The sequence below is a fragment of the Myotis brandtii genome, unplaced genomic scaffold (assembly GCF_000412655.1).
Source record: "Myotis brandtii unplaced genomic scaffold, ASM41265v1 scaffold789, whole genome shotgun sequence".
Taxonomy (NCBI): domain Eukaryota; kingdom Metazoa; phylum Chordata; class Mammalia; order Chiroptera; family Vespertilionidae; genus Myotis; species Myotis brandtii.
The window spans coordinates 637,025-652,724 of NW_005371168.1; the positions used below are offsets into that span (position 1 = coordinate 637,025).

General features: G+C 37.5%; 2 pseudogenes; both read right to left on the bottom strand.

Annotated features, from left to right (window-relative positions):
* Window positions 1-12,396: 12,396 nt before the first annotated feature.
* LOC102239471 lies at window positions 12,397-12,985 on the bottom strand (annotated as a pseudogene).
* Window positions 12,986-12,994: 9 nt separating this feature from the next.
* On the bottom strand, window positions 12,995-13,466 carry LOC102239792 (annotated as a pseudogene).
* Between the last annotated feature and the right edge of the window lie 2,234 nt (window positions 13,467-15,700).

Below are 15,700 nucleotides of genomic sequence, written 5' to 3' on the forward strand. Positions count from 1 at the left end.
CTGACTTCTAGCTTCCCCTTCTGAACCTTACTTCCTGATCTCATCTATGTCAGGCTTAATTCCTGTAATAAACCCCTTATCCTATATAATAAAGAGCTAATATGCAAATGGTCATCATGCCCTCACGCCCTCACACCTTAATGGCTCAGACACTCAACAGGGAGAGAGGAATGCGGATCAGCCAGGCACAAATGAGCTCACAAGAGAGAAATGGGGACCAGCCAGGCTGCAGTCCGGGAGAGGGACAAGCCGCCTGCCCTGCGGTCTCGGGTGCCAGTGGTTGCGCCCGTGCCTGTGGCCGGGGAGAGGGACAAGCTGCCCACCCCATGGTCCCGGGAGCCTGTGGCTGTGGCCTGGGTGAAGCCGCCCGCCTATGGTCCCCTGTGGCTGCCGCTGGCCTGGGCAAAGCTGGCCCAGGTCCTGGGTACCTGCGGCCAGCAGAGGGAGGGAAGCCCAGGTCCCAGGTGCCTGAAACCGGCTGGAGGAGGAAATCCTGGGTCCTGGCTGTGTGGCGAGGCAGAGGTGATTAGGGACAATCAGGCCAGCAGGGGAGCTTTAGGGGCAATCAGGCAGGCAGGCAGAGTTAGTTAGGGATGATTAGGCAGGCAGAGGTGGTTAGGGGCTATCAGACAGGCAGGCAGAGGGGTCAGGGGTGATCAGGCCAGCAGGGGAGCAGTTAGAGGTGATCAGGCCAGTAGGGGAGCTTTAGGGGCAATCAGACAGGCACACAGAGGGGTTAGGGGCGATCAGGCAGGCAGGCAGGTGAGCAATTAGGAGCCAGTGGTCCCAGATTGCAAGAGGTAGTCAGACATTCCCCGAGGGGTCCCTGATTGGAGATGTTGCAGGCCCGGCTGAGGGACCCCTCCTATGCACAAATTTCATGCACCAGGCCTCTAGTTCTATAATATTTAGTGTCTCTCTTTCCCTGAATGAACTCTGACTGAAAAATAATTAAGGCCTAATTTATTTATACTCTATACTCATTCTGTTTTTAAGTTAAGTGCTCACAATGATAGCAAAATACATGATTAAATAATACTTAAAATTATTTCTAAACATCCTATCCAGTAAACACATTTCAAAGAAAGAAATTTGGCATTGATATTTAAAAAGATTCAAATAATTATTATTTTTACTTTGTATATATAAAAGATATACTTCATGAGTCATGTTTTCAATAAGCAAAAAATAGGTGATAAAATTTAAAATTTTATACATTAGAAAGTCCAAGTATTTCTTTTTTACAATTTTTTAATCTATATAAATTACATTACTTAATCACATAATAGGATGGCATTGAGAATAAAAAGCATGAATTCTAAATTTGTATAGACACGGAAAAGTCTCCATTCTGGTGTTCAAGTTGGAACTTCTGCTTTTCTGCAAAATCCTCTACCCTTCACTCCTCTCTCTGATCTAAACTTTTTTTTTTTAATTTCTATTTTCTTACTCATCTGTTGGCTTGTTCAGCATGCTTATCAGTAACCAGCATTTAGTGTATTTCAAATAACTTGCCTGAATAACTGTTATTTTCAATATACTGGGGTGGGCAAATATAGTTTTACAGTTATTAGTATGGAAAAAGACATATAGCTCATGATTATTACAATAATTTTATTAACTCAAAAGAATGTAACTCACAATTGTAAACCTAATTTTGCCAATCCCTGTGTGCATTGATAGTTGGATTTCTTTTATAAGTTTTAGGTCTTGAAAAACTATGCATTCAAAATTTAGTACAGCCCCTAGAACAGAGAAAGGAATTCAATAATTGTCTAAAAATGTTTTACAAATATATTATAATGTATACAAATTTGAATACACAATATCTCAATTAGTGTACCAATAGTTTTTTTATGTGCTTTTAGTTAGTTGTCTATTGAGAATCTACATGTACCATACTACATAAATTTGCCTTTTATTTTATTTTTTGTCCTTTATGAATCAATCTATAGCTAATTAACAAATTAGACATCAGAAATTCCTACTACAGCTTATTCAGATATCATTCTAAAATTGGATATTGTAGAAAAGACAGAGATGGATTATGTAATTAGTTCATGCTGTTTAGTTTTTACAGAATTCTAGCAAAAAATACTACAAACTAAAATAATCTATAAAAAATCCTTCAGTTTTCCATTTAGAATGCAATCAATAAAATATATATTTTTAGCATTATTCTTCTTAGAAAAAGTCAATATGTTTAATCAGTATTCTCTATTTATACAAAAGTGATTTCTTATACATTTTTATTTTTTAATTATGAATGACAGATATTTTTGATAGCCTACATTTATTTATTTTTTATCATGTTGTTTCAAGAGTTGGGAATATGGGGAGCTATTTTGGTCCGTGTCTGTTTTGTACCAAGTCTCTCTAAACATGAACCTGTACATGTGCACTCTGTTTTCCCTTCACTTTCAATATCCTGTTAACTTGCTAAACTGTACTCATATTTCAAACATCAACTCAAAGACAACTTTACAAGAAATTATTCTTACATCCAGGTTATATAAGTTCTAATGTCATTTGTTCTCATTGAATCCTATATCTTTCCTGCATACAAATTTAAGTGTATTTTATTTTTTTTTAATTAATAAATCTTTATTGTTCAGATTATTACAGATGTTCCTCTTTTTCCCCCCATAGCTCCCCTCCACCTGGTTCCCACCCCACCCCATGCCCTTAACCCCTGCCACTGTCCTCATCCATAGTTGTAAGATTTTTGTCCAATCTCTTCTTGCACCCCCCACATCCCCTTCCCCCCAAGAATTGTCAGTTCACTCCCTTTCTATGTCCCTGCTTCTATTATATTCACCAGTTTATTCTGACTTAATTTTTAGGTTCACTTGTTGATATGTATTTATTTGTTGTCACTTTATTGTTCATAGATTTTATCTTTACCTTTTTCTTCGTCTTCCTCTTCTTAAAGAATATCCTTCAGCATTTCATATAATCCTGGTTTGGTGGTGATGAACTCCTTTAGCTTTTTCTTGTCTGTGAAGCTCTTTATCTGACCTTCAATTCTACATGATAGCTTTGCTGGGTAGAGTAATCTTGGTTGTAGGTTCTTGCTATTCATCACTTTGAATATTTCTTGCCACTCCCTTCTGGCCTGCATGGTTTCTGTTGAGAAATCAGCTGACAGTCGTATGGGTACTCCCTTGTAGGTAACTAACTGTTTTTCTCTTGCTGCTTTTAAGATTCTCTCTTTGTCTTTAGCCCTTGGAGTTTTAATTATGATGTGTCTTGGTGTGGTCCTCTTTGGATTCCTTTTGTTTGGGGTTCTCTGCGCTTCTTGGACCTGTAAGTCCATTTCTTTCACCAGGTGGGGGAAGTTTTCTGCCATTATTTCTTCAAATAGGTTTTCAATATCTTGCTGTCTCTCATCTTCTGGCACCCCAATGATTCTGATGTTGGTACGCTTGAAGCTGTCCCAGAGGCTCCTTACACTATCTTCATATTTTCGGATTCTTTTTTCATTTTGCTTTTCCGGTTGGGTGTTTTTTGCTTCTTCGCATTTCAAATCTTTGACTTGATTCTTGCGCTCCTCTGGTCTGCTATTGGGTGTCTGTATAATATTCTTTATTTCAGTCAGTGTATGCTTAATTTCTAGTTGGTTCTTTATCATAGCATCGAGGGTCTCATTAGTTTTCGTGACTCTCTCCTCAAGTTTATTGACAGCTTCTAGCACATTTTTGCAAGCCCTCAAAATTGCGATTTTTAGCTCTATATCCTCCATTTCTGTCATGTTTTTTTGTCTCCGCATTTTTTATGCTTTCTTGGTGCACCCCCTAGTGGTCTTTGTGCGCAGTCTTGTTCTAGTTGAGCCTTGATTGTTGTAGTTAATACTAGAGGGATTTGACCACCAGGCCGACTGGCTGTGTGAATCAGCTGTGTCTGCCGCGGAAAACTTCTGTCCTCTGGGGAGGTGCTAATCTAGCCTTTGCCTGAGGCGATCCGGCAAATGGCTCTGCGCAGGGCTTGGGCGGGGCGGGCTCAACAGGGCGGGCGGAGGGAGCGGTTATAGCCCCTCTCAGTCCCGTTCCCAGAGGCTCTGCTTCTCAGAACCCCAGGAACCGCTGCAAACCTCGGAGAGAAAGCTGCCTTCCAACTGATGCCAGACACTCCCGCTTCTCCCGTTTGAGTCCGAGTCCCCAGCGATTCGCCCGTATCTGGAGCTCAGAGTCTGAGACTCCCCCCTGACCGAAAACGACAACCGCGCTCTCAGCCACCAGCCCGCTTTGCGCGCGCACCTCCGCACCTGAGTATTTTCCACACTGCGCCTCCTCTGAGCCTCGGTGTGCTGTTATTTTTCCTTCTAGTTGAAGAGTCTCTCCTCAGCCAGCCTTCCTGTGGTTCTGGGTGATGTCCGTTCCGTCTTTTAGTTGTATTTTTGAAGTGGTTGTTTGCGGCAGCAGTCTCCGGTGTTTACCTATGTTATAGTTGTAGTTTCGATGTTGTTGTGGGGGGCAGCACGCACAGGTTTATACCTTATGCCGCCATCTTGGTTCTCCCTTAAGTGTATTTTTTAATATGACTTTGGGTGGTGAGTACAGAATGCAATATACAGATCATGTATCACAGAATTGAACACTTGAAACCTATATCACTTTATTAACCAATGTCACCCCAATAAATTTAATAATAAAACAATTATATGGGTATTTGTCTGTTTCTCTAGTTAGATTGTGAACACTAGGAACGCAAGAAGTTTTTGTGTTTTGCTCATTATTTTACTCTACCTGTGCCTGGTATAAGTATGCTTTAATATTTGTTGCCCTAGCCAGTTTGGCTCAGCAGATAGAGCGTCGGCCTGTGGAATGAAGGGTCCCGGGTTCGATTCTGGTCAAGGGCACCTGCCTGGGTTTCTGGCTCTATCCCCAGTAGGGGGCGTGCAGGAGGCAGCAGACCAATGATTCTCTCTCATCATTGATGTTTCTATCTTTCTCTCCCCCTCCCTTCCTCTCTGAAATCAATAAAAATGTATATTTAACAAAATATTTGTTGACTAATTAGTTAATCAATTAACTATTAGATGAATAAAATATATCTAGAGATGGTAGTGCCAAAATATATATTGTGTTTTTGGCATTTCTTGATTATATTTTTTTATAGTATACTATCTCCAGGATTCTTATTTATTTTTTATTGATTTGTGTGAAACAAACTATTGCTTTTCCAATGAAACTCAGCATTTATAAATAGTTATTTAAGTATTGCTATTGCTTATTGTAAAATAAGGGAGAAAAAACTATTTACTTGTTTTATACTCTTAATTATATTTAGGTTATCTATAATAGCCTAAATTTGAACATTTAGAAAATACTTCACTTGAAAAACAGGTCTTTAGTAATAAACGAATATTATTTTTAGAAATTAACTTCTGAATTTATTTATGTTTTAAAAACACCTTTTATAAAAGTAAGAAAACTTTTTTATGAGTCTGATAGTATTAACATTTAGCTTCGAATGGTAACTGATGATATTATCATATTCAAGCGCTTCATGTGGTGAAAAACCATTTAATCAGAGTGTTGATGGTTCAGGAAAAGCAGATCATTGATTCTGTATGATTTTTAGGGACTAATTTTTACTTAGTTGGTTTACATCTTATTATGTTTGACACACATTATACCTATGTCAAGTCTGTACTTGAATTTTTCTTTATTATTTGTACAATCATTCTCAAGAAAATAGATACAATAAAGTTCTTCTTAATATACTTGAAGATAAAAAATAATATATATATATTCCTAAGCACATTTTACTTTGATTCTTTTCATAGGTATATATATGTGTACTTATATATATAACAGTATATTGAAAAGACATAATTCACAGTAGCTGCAATGTCATTTTTCTCCTCTCTTTCCTGCCTTTTCTCTCTCTTTCTCACCAATGTCTTTCTTAAACTTATTTAGTAGTATATTTTTCCTCTGCCTCTAAATGTAAAGTTAGGAATGGTCATGTCTGTTCAGCTCAGTCTTGACTCTTAGAGGGTCCCGTAGTTACCTTGAATCTTTTTTCAAATTTTTTGAAAGTCAGAAATCAAAATGTTGGAAGAACATATATGCATAACCCATAGACACAGAGAACATTGTGGTGGTGGCCAGAGAAAAGGGGTGGGGACTGGGTGGAGTGGACAAAGAGGGGTAAAAGAGGACATCTGTAATAGTGTCAACAACAAAGAAAAAAAAGAAAGAAAGAAAGGAAGGAAGGAAGGAAAGAAGGAAGGAAGGAAGGAAGGAAGGAAGGAAGGAAGGAAGGAAGGAAAGAAAGAAAGAAAGAAAGAAAGAAAGAAAGAAAGAAAGAAAGAAAGAAAGAAAGAAAGAAAGAAAGAAAGAAAGAAAGAAGGAAAGAAATCAGAACGTTTGGCCATAGCCATTAATTTTAATGACTCCAAATTGGGCATTTTCCTGGCTTCTTCAGAGGTTTGCTGCTAAGCTTCTTTTAATGTCTCTCTCAACAAAAGTAATGATCATTTTTGTCCACCAATCATTTCCAATTCGCCATCCATTAACTTTTGTTTCTCTCTCAGTCTTCCTGCCCACTGGCTAAATTTTTCATGACAAGAATTTATGTTTCCAGGGCTGCTCTCTCTCTAATGACCTCCCTGCCCATACTTCCATGGGAAGCATTCATCCCCTCTACCATGCATCTCCAGGGGTGTAAGGTAATTCCAATGCAGGCTTTACTAGTATTATGCTTCCAAGGGCCTCTTTATCTTTTTGAGTTCTGAGTCAGGCATCATCATGTCATTTTCCCACTGATAGAAAACTCATCTAACACTTCTCACCTAGCTCCACAGAATTATCCATCACTCAGATGACATGAAGCTAATCAGGTGTTCCTCTTTTACTAGATAGGGAGGGGCAGGGGCAATTGAGGTTCATCGTACAAGAATAAATTTCTTCAAAGAACTCTCCACCCAAAGTCTGTTTAAACCATTTTATATTATTAAAGTAGATGAGAGGGTTATAGATTTATGAGCCTATTATTAGTGACATTCTTTGAACATCTACATTTTTAGCTGAGCAATTGAGTTTGAGATTTTATGTATATTTTTATTTGGTAACTAAGCATAAATAAAAGTTAATATTTTTTAAATATAATAGGCATATAAAATTATTTCAATTATAATTTATTTTTTTTGACTTGTCTAGTCTTCCTCAAAAGAGGAAATCAGCATTTCTTTATAACCTAAAAATATTGGTTGGACATTTATGAATATTCATGCAATAGTCATGTTTAATATTTAGTATATCTAATAAAAATAGCATAGAAATTACTGTAGTTTTACATTTTAAATCTTATACATAAATGTAGAAATTTACTAAATTTTATTTTGAACCTCTGCTTCTTTTAATTTTTTAAAAATTTTCATTGAGCTTGTTTGCTATTTCATTCCTAATCTCATAATTTTCATCTCATGCATAAGTAAATAAAATAAATTCTTTATATTCTTTTTTTTTTTACAATTTTTTTATTATTGGGTCCTCTCTCTTTGCTTCTTGGTGAGCCTGGCTAGAGGTTTGTCGATCTTGTTTATCCTTTCAAAGAACCAGCTCTTGGTTTCATTGATTTTCTGTATTGTTTTTTTGGTCTCTATGTCATTTATTTCTGCTCTAATCTTTATTATCTCCTTCCTTCTGCTCACTCTGGGGTTTTCTTGTTGCTCTCTTTCTAATTCTTTGAGTTGTAGAGTTAGATGATTTACTACCATTTTTTCTTGTTTTTTGAGGTAGGCCTGTAGAGCTATAAACTTCCCTCTCAGGACTGCTTTCATTGTGTCCCATAGGTTTTGGATTGTTGTGTTTTCATTGTCATTAGTGTCCAGGATGTTTTTAATTTCTTCTTTGATGTCATTGGTAACCCAATCAATATTTAATAACATGCTATTCAGCTTCCAAGTGTTTGAGTATTTTGGGTTGTTTTTATTGTAGTTTATTTCTAACATTATGCCATCGTGGTCTGAGAAGAAGCTTTTTATGATTTCAATCTTCTTGAATTTGTGGAGACTTTGCTTGTGACCCAATATGTGGTCTATTTTTGAATATGTCCCATGAGCACCTGAGAGGAATGTATATTCCATGGCTTTGGGGTGAAGTGTTCTGAAGATGTCAATTAAGTCCATCTGATCTAGTGAGTCATTTAGGATTGCTGTTTCTTTGCTGATTGTTTGTCTAGCGGGCTTATCCAGTGGTGTCAGTGGTGTATTAAAGTCCCCTACTATGATTGTATTGTTGTCGATCTCTCCTTTGATATCTTCCAGGAGTTTTTTTATGAATTTGGGTGCTCCTGCATTGGGTGCATATATGTTTACCAGGGTTATATCTTCTTGTTGTATTGATCCCTTTAGTATTATGAAGTGGCCTTCCTTATCTCTGGTTATGGCCTTCACTTTGAGATGTATTTTGTCCGATATAAGTATTGCTACCCCAGCTTTCTTTTCCTTTCCATTTGCGTGAAAGATATTTTTCCATCCCTTCACTTTCAGTCTGTGTGAGTCCCTTCTAATGAGGTGGGTCTCTTGTAGACAGCAGATGTATGGGTCATGTTTTTTTATCCATTCAGCCACTCGATGTCTTTTGGTTGGAGCATTTAGTCCGTTTACATTTAAAGTTATTATTGAAAGGTACTTGTTTGTAGCCATTTCTTTTTTTGTGTGTGTGGCTGTTTTCTTTCTGAGCTTGTTATTTCTTCTTTTTACACCAGTCCCTTTAGCATTTCTTGCATGGCTGGCTTGGTGGTGATAAACTCCCTTAGCCTTTTTTTGTCTGTGAAGCTTCTTATTTCCCCTTCAATTTTGAATGATAGCCTTGCTGGATAGAGTATTCTTGGATTCAGTCCTTTGCTTTGCATCACTTTGTAGATTTCTGTCCATTCTTTTCTGGCCTGATGTGTTTCTGTTGAGAAATCATTTGATAATCTAATGGGAGATCCCTTGTATGTAACTTTCCGTCTCTCTCTTGCAGCCTGTAAGATTCTCTCTTTGTCCTGAACATTTGCCATGGTAATTATGATGTGTCTTGGTGTGGGTCTTTTCGGATTCACCTTGTTTGGGACTCTCTGGGCTTGTGTGACTTTTTTCTTCCCCACCTCAGGGAAGTTTTCTGATATTATTTCTTCGAATAGGTTTTCTAATCCATGTTCATCTTTCTGTTGTTCTGGCACCCCTATTATTCGTATGTTGTTTCGTTTCATGTTGTCCCAAAGCTCCCTTAGGCTCTCCTCCTGTCTTTTAATTTTTTTCTCCATTTGCAGTATAGTTTGGGTGTGTTTTGCTTCCTTGTCTTCTAATTCACTAATTCGGTCCTCCGCTTCTCCTAGTCTACTGTTGATACTTTCAATGGAGTTTTTTATGGCAGCTATATCACTCTTCATTTCTTCTTGGGCCTTACTTAAGTTGTTGATTTTTTCATCTGTTTCTTCTAGCTTCTTGCATATGGTATTGATTTTTTCCTCCGACCGGTGCATGTACTCTAGGACCCTTATTCTGAATTCTTTTTCCGTCATGTTGCATGCCTCTGTCTCACTTAGCTGCTTTTCTGGCGAGTCCTCCTTTTCTTTCCTTTGGGGGTTTCTTTGTCTACCCATGTTTGATCTCACTGACATATCTAGTTGTTGAGTCGTTCAGTGGCTGCTCCCTGGGTGGCAGTGGTTCCTCGGGGTGTGGTTGCTCCTTGGGCGGTTGTGGTAGCAGTGGCTCCTCCGTTGATAGCAGGGCCTCTGGTGGGTGCTGTTCACAGCTGTGGTGGCTCTTCTGGCAGGTGGAGGGAGGCTTCACACACAGTAACTGTTCCCCAGACAGAGCGTGTGGAGATCAGGAGGCCGCTGTTGCTTGAATCTGCTGCGTTGATTTAAAGGCACAAAATACAACACAACAAGGCACAACGTACCAGGCACTGAACACGAATGTATTTACGATATCAATAACCCCAAATAAAGGTGGCCACCCGAGCTAAGAGAGTTAGGAGATAAGGAAGAAAGAAGAGAAAAAGGTAGAAGAGAAAAAAGAAAGAAAGAAAAAAGAAAAGAAAAAAAAGGAGTGCAAAAATAAAATTGGAAAAAGGGAGGGGAAAAAAGAAGGGGAAAAAGAAAAAAAAAAGTAAGAGAGAAAAGAGAGTGAAGTATAAGAGGGGAAGAGACTATTTATATGAGGAGAAAACTCCTATAGAACCGCCACTAATACCAACAATTTACAGCAGCAGATTCCTGGAGATGAATACAAACTACAAACAACCAATAATATCAAGCGACGCAAGGGAAAACAGAAGCACAGAAATAACCGGGGGGCGGGGGGAGAAAAATAAAAAGAATAAGCAGACTAACCTCACAAACGATCCTAAAAAAACCCCCAATATACTCGTCAATCGAGCAAACAACAATAAACAATAGAGAGAGAAAAGAAGAAGAAGAAGAAAAAAATTTGGATAGTGAAGGAAGATAAGGGAAAGGTGTATAAGGATTTAGAGCAGGGGATTGGACATAGGGTATATAAGTAGGGTGAAATTTTGACAGGGGGTAAAAAGAATAGGGAAGATCTAAACCTGGAGTAGGGTAAGAGAAACAGGACAACAAAAGGGAAAAAGTGGGGAAGAGGGTTTAGCACAGAGGCAAATTGAGGTAGAGAAAAATGTTGCTAAAGGAACGATGAAAATAGAATGGAGGACATTAGTCCCAAAATAAAAAAATAAAAAAATAAAAGAAAAGAAAATGACACTTTAAAAAATGGTAAAATGGTAGCGGTAATAATACTAGTTAAAAATAAAAATGTAGTAGTTGAAAGGGTAAAATCAGGTGATGGGAAAAAAAAGAAAAGAAAAACAATGTTTTCTTAGTTAAAAGGTGAAAAAGTAATTAATTAAAAAAAAATAAAATAAAAATGTGCAGTAATGCAGGTGCTTCAGATCTTCTACTCTTCTTTTTGGCACGCCCGGAATTCAGGAGAATGTTGAATTTCCCTCTGATACACTGTTCCTCCGTGTTGTAAGCCACAGTCCTGATTTTAAGGCAGGCCGTATTGGTTCCCCTTACTGCTGTATTTGTATGTACAGAAGAGTCAGTTCGTGGCTCTGCCTCTGGGTGGCAGTGTGTCTGGATTGACCTCCAAGGCTTTAAGTCCTCTCTGACCAGGAGTTCTCTATTGTACCTGAACCAGCTCCGCCCAGAGCTGGTTCACCAGTCGCCACTCCCAGCTCTGTTTTCCAGGCTCCCCAAAAACAATCTTCCCCTACAAGCTCCGCTAGCGACCCCAACTGGGCAATCACATGCACTGGGATCAACAATCAAACTCACAGATTTAAGAGGAAGTGTGTAAACAAGAGCCTGGGAGGCTGTGGGAACTCGCAGGGCTCCACCTTCCAGAACTCCTCGGAGTCTCAGAGCTGGTTTTTTAATCGTTACCCTGCTCTGTGTTGTTGGTGGGACTGCAATTCTTTATATTCTTAAGATCTCATTGACAAAGGTAATATTTATTATGGGTTTTCAATGAGTGTAATCAGATAGTTTGAAGAATTTAATCCACTTCAATTGGAAATAGTTCAGAAAGCACTGAAATGTGAGAAAACCATCTTATTCTCACTGTGCTGATTTTCATAGAACAAATCTTTAACATATTTCAGAATCTCCAGCACAGAAATCCAATCTCATAATTTACCAGACATGTTTATTCTGAAGACCACAATATTTATAGTTTGTTCATGAGATATCTCTTTAAAATTAGACATATCTGTTTTCTTGCTTTTCTTTTCCTTTGAAAGTCCCACAGGAATCATAAACAAATAATGTTTAAAAAAGTCATGGTCGTACTCTTTAATATAGGCTGCACTTTTATTTCTTCATTTTTCATATAGCCAAAGAAGAAACCAGTGTGACCCTTATAGATATTTCTCTTATACATGATTTTATTTTTAATATAGTATTTCTTGATAATTGCAATTACATGGTATTATTTTTTTTAAAAATTTTCCAATTCCAGTTGAGATTCCATATTATTTTATTATTTTATTTTTATTTTTAAAATATATTTTATTGATTTTTTACAGAGAAGAAGGGAGAGAGATAATTAGAAACATCGATGAGAGAGAAACATCGATCAGATGCCACCAAGGTACAATGCCCTTGACAGGAATCGAACCTGGGACCCTTCAGTCCGCAGGCTGACACTCTATCCACCGAGCCAAACCAGCTAGGGCACATGGTATTATTTTATCTCTTAATTTTTTTTGGGGGGGGTATTTAACAGTTTATTATTATTTATGGCATTTTAAAAACATTGGTCCATTAAATCATGTAGAAATAAATATGCAACATTTTGCAAACAAAACATATTGTAAATATGTTTAAGGATAGAGATTAACTGAAATTCTGGATTTTTCAGTCATTTCCTTATTATACTATGGCAGTCAAGTAATCCTTAACTTGACTGGAGTAAGCCTCCTAAATCCAGCTTCTTTGCGGATTCCAACTTGTGTTATAGTTTGTCATTCGTACTTCAGAGCTTTCCTTTAGGGTTTATATGACTGTATTAATAGCATCTTCAAGTCTAGATCTTCGTTTTAGCTCTTCTCAAGAAAGGTTTTCCCATTCACATAGTTCCGTCCTATTGCCGTGGTTTCCCAGGCAAAGTAAGCTCCAGATGGATCTGACTGAAAAAAAAAAAAATGGTGGCTCCTCATTCCAACCACAAGGTAGTAAAGAAACCCAAAATGGACAAACACCACCTGACTGGGTATATTCTTGCTTCACAGAAGCTACTCTATACCAGCTGAGCTGTGGGAATGGGTCCTCGGTAAACAAGATAATATTGCTGAGCTAGCTTTCCAGCTCTGTGCACAAGCGCTCTGTAGTCTGGGTCCATGCCACTGTTCACCAAGCCTATATGTTTATGTGCACATCACTCATCATGCAAAATGGATTTCTGTTCCTTCTCAGTTGCAGATACCACCTCATTTACAGCTTTAATTCGCACTGAACACATAGTTCCGTCCTATTGCCTGGTTTCCCAGGCAAAGTAGCTCCAGATGGATCTGACTGAAAAAAAAAAAAATGGTGGCTCCTCATTCCAACCACAAGGTAGTAAAGAAACCCAAAATGGACAAACACCACCTGACTGGGTATATTCTTGCTTCACAGAAGCTACTCTATACCAGCTGAGCTGTGGGAATGGGTCCTCGGTAAACAAGATAATATTGCTGAGCTAGCTTTCCAGCTCTGTGCACAAGCGCTCTGTAGTCTGGGTCCATGCCACTGTTCACCAAGCCTATATGTTTATGTGCACATCACTCATCATGCAAAATGGATTTCTGTTCCTTCTCAGTTGCAGATACCACCTCATTTACAGCTTTAATTCGCACTGAAGGGGCTCCTCCAGCTACAGCAGCCGAAGCATACACAATCTGGACAAATTAACCAGACAGGCTGAATGTAGTCAAAGAAGAGCCATAAACTAGCTCTGACATCTTTACCAGAGAGCCAAAGCACGTTCACACACCTGCACACTGCAGGCTCCTTTATCTCTTCATTCTTGTTTCCCTATCCAGACTTGCCATGCTTGACTGCACTTACCTTATTGCAGAGCGCCTATATCAAATGTAAATCCAAACATATCAGTTATTTTAAAACCATTCAAAATAACCTAAAGAGATTTTCTTCCTGAGGTATATCCCCCTAAAACCCATTATTTTTATTGCAATTAAATTGATATTTGTATTCTGCCAATCTGATATTATAAATCCCTTATGTACAATAAAGCATTTTGTTTTGAATGCAGTTCTTCTTGGCTACTGAAATATGAGGGACATTTCCCTTGTAATACCACCACTTAATGATAGCAATGCAAGTTGGGAAAGCTGTTTAATAAGTATGTGTTAGATAAATTGAACTAAACTACTTGATATAAAAAATAGTTATTGATGACCTTTATTATTTTATTTATTAAGGCTATCATTATTTTTAAGTAGATTGAAAATTATGTTTTATGTCACTGTTAGTGATTAAAACCACAGTTCTTTCTCATGGCTTGCAATTCACATAGATATTTTTACATAAAGTAAATTGAAATACTTCTCCTGCATACATTTACCCCTAAGTCTCCATAACCACCTTCTAAATGATCATTTCCAAATTTGTTTAGGCCAGATGGAAAACTCCAGATCTACTCAGCCATCTCTACATAGATATACTTCATACTTATCTAACAGGCACATCATAGTCTGATTGCTCCACGCTGATCCCATCATCTTCTCACAAAATTTTTTCCTACTGAGTTTTTAAATTCATGACAAAGAATGCTATCCTCTCTATTGCCCAAACCAGAAGTCTAAGCATCGTCTTAAGTAGATTACCAAAACAACTGTCTAACTGAATTTTCTTTCCCTAAAACTCATTATTTGCACTGTAATTAAATTGACTTTTGTATTCTGAAAATCTGATAATTTCCTTGCTTACAATAAAACAGTCATTGGTCATTAGACACATACTGACAGTCCAATTGCTATATTGTTTTATGGAACCAGACTAATTTACAATCAAGTTCTAGATCCTGTACTTGTGTTATTTTGGAAAAAAAAAATTACTTACCATCTAGTATCACAGTTTTCTCATATCTGAAATGGAATAATAATGCAAAAACAATTAAAATGTAAAGTACTTAGCACAGCAGATCATCCAAATAAATACTAGGGAAAAAGTGGTCTATATAGTAGTGGCATGTGTTATAGTATTATTTTTAAGTGGATCAGGTTAGCATCATTTCTTTGTTATCATCAGATATATCAGCTATCTGCCTTAAATGAGCTTAGAAAAAGAATAAATAACTTCCTTTATATACAGTGTTATTTTCTATAGACATACTGAAAGGCACAGCTCAAAAATATTATTGGGAAGATGAAATGAGATAGTGCAGATGGAATTCCTATACAGGCAGTGAGGTAGCCTTCTACTGTATCATGAATATGAACAAGCATGTCAAACTCAAAGGCTAACATGGGCCAAATAAGCAAGGTTTAAGTGTACGTGGTCTGCAAAAAAACAAAAGTTTAATTTTCATAGAAACGTAGGTTTATTTTGATAGAGGTATGTTGAATACAAAGGGCTGAAATAAATGAGTAATAGTTAACATAAAATAATAGAACATTTTAATGAAAATTAATATTTGTCTTGAACATTAACTTACCAGACACTGAATAACTGCACAAATTAATAAGTGTAACGCAAATAAAACGATTTTTCTTGTTCCCCGAAAGCGAAATATTTCCTGTTGCGCACACCAAACAAGTTAGTCCAAGACTAATGACATGGCAATCGGCTGCTAAAATATTCGCTGTTAGTATAGTGGAGAGAAATGGTACACCTGCGTGTAAGGCGAGTAAGGGAAATGAATGCAACACGATGATAGTAATCAGTCATTAGTAAACATTGTAGTTAGTTATTAATAATTATGTATAACAGGATATTGTAAAAATTAAGTTACAATTTATTTTTATTTTTTTAAAAACGTATTTTATGGGTTTGTTTGTTTTTTTACAGAGAGGAAGGGAGAGGGATAGAGAGTTAGAAACATCGATGAGAGAGAAACATTGATCAGATGCCTCCTGCACACTCCCTATTGGGTATGTGCCCGCAACCAAGGTACATGCCCTTGACCGGAATCGAACCTGGGACCCTTGAGTCCGCAGGCCGATGCTCTATCCAT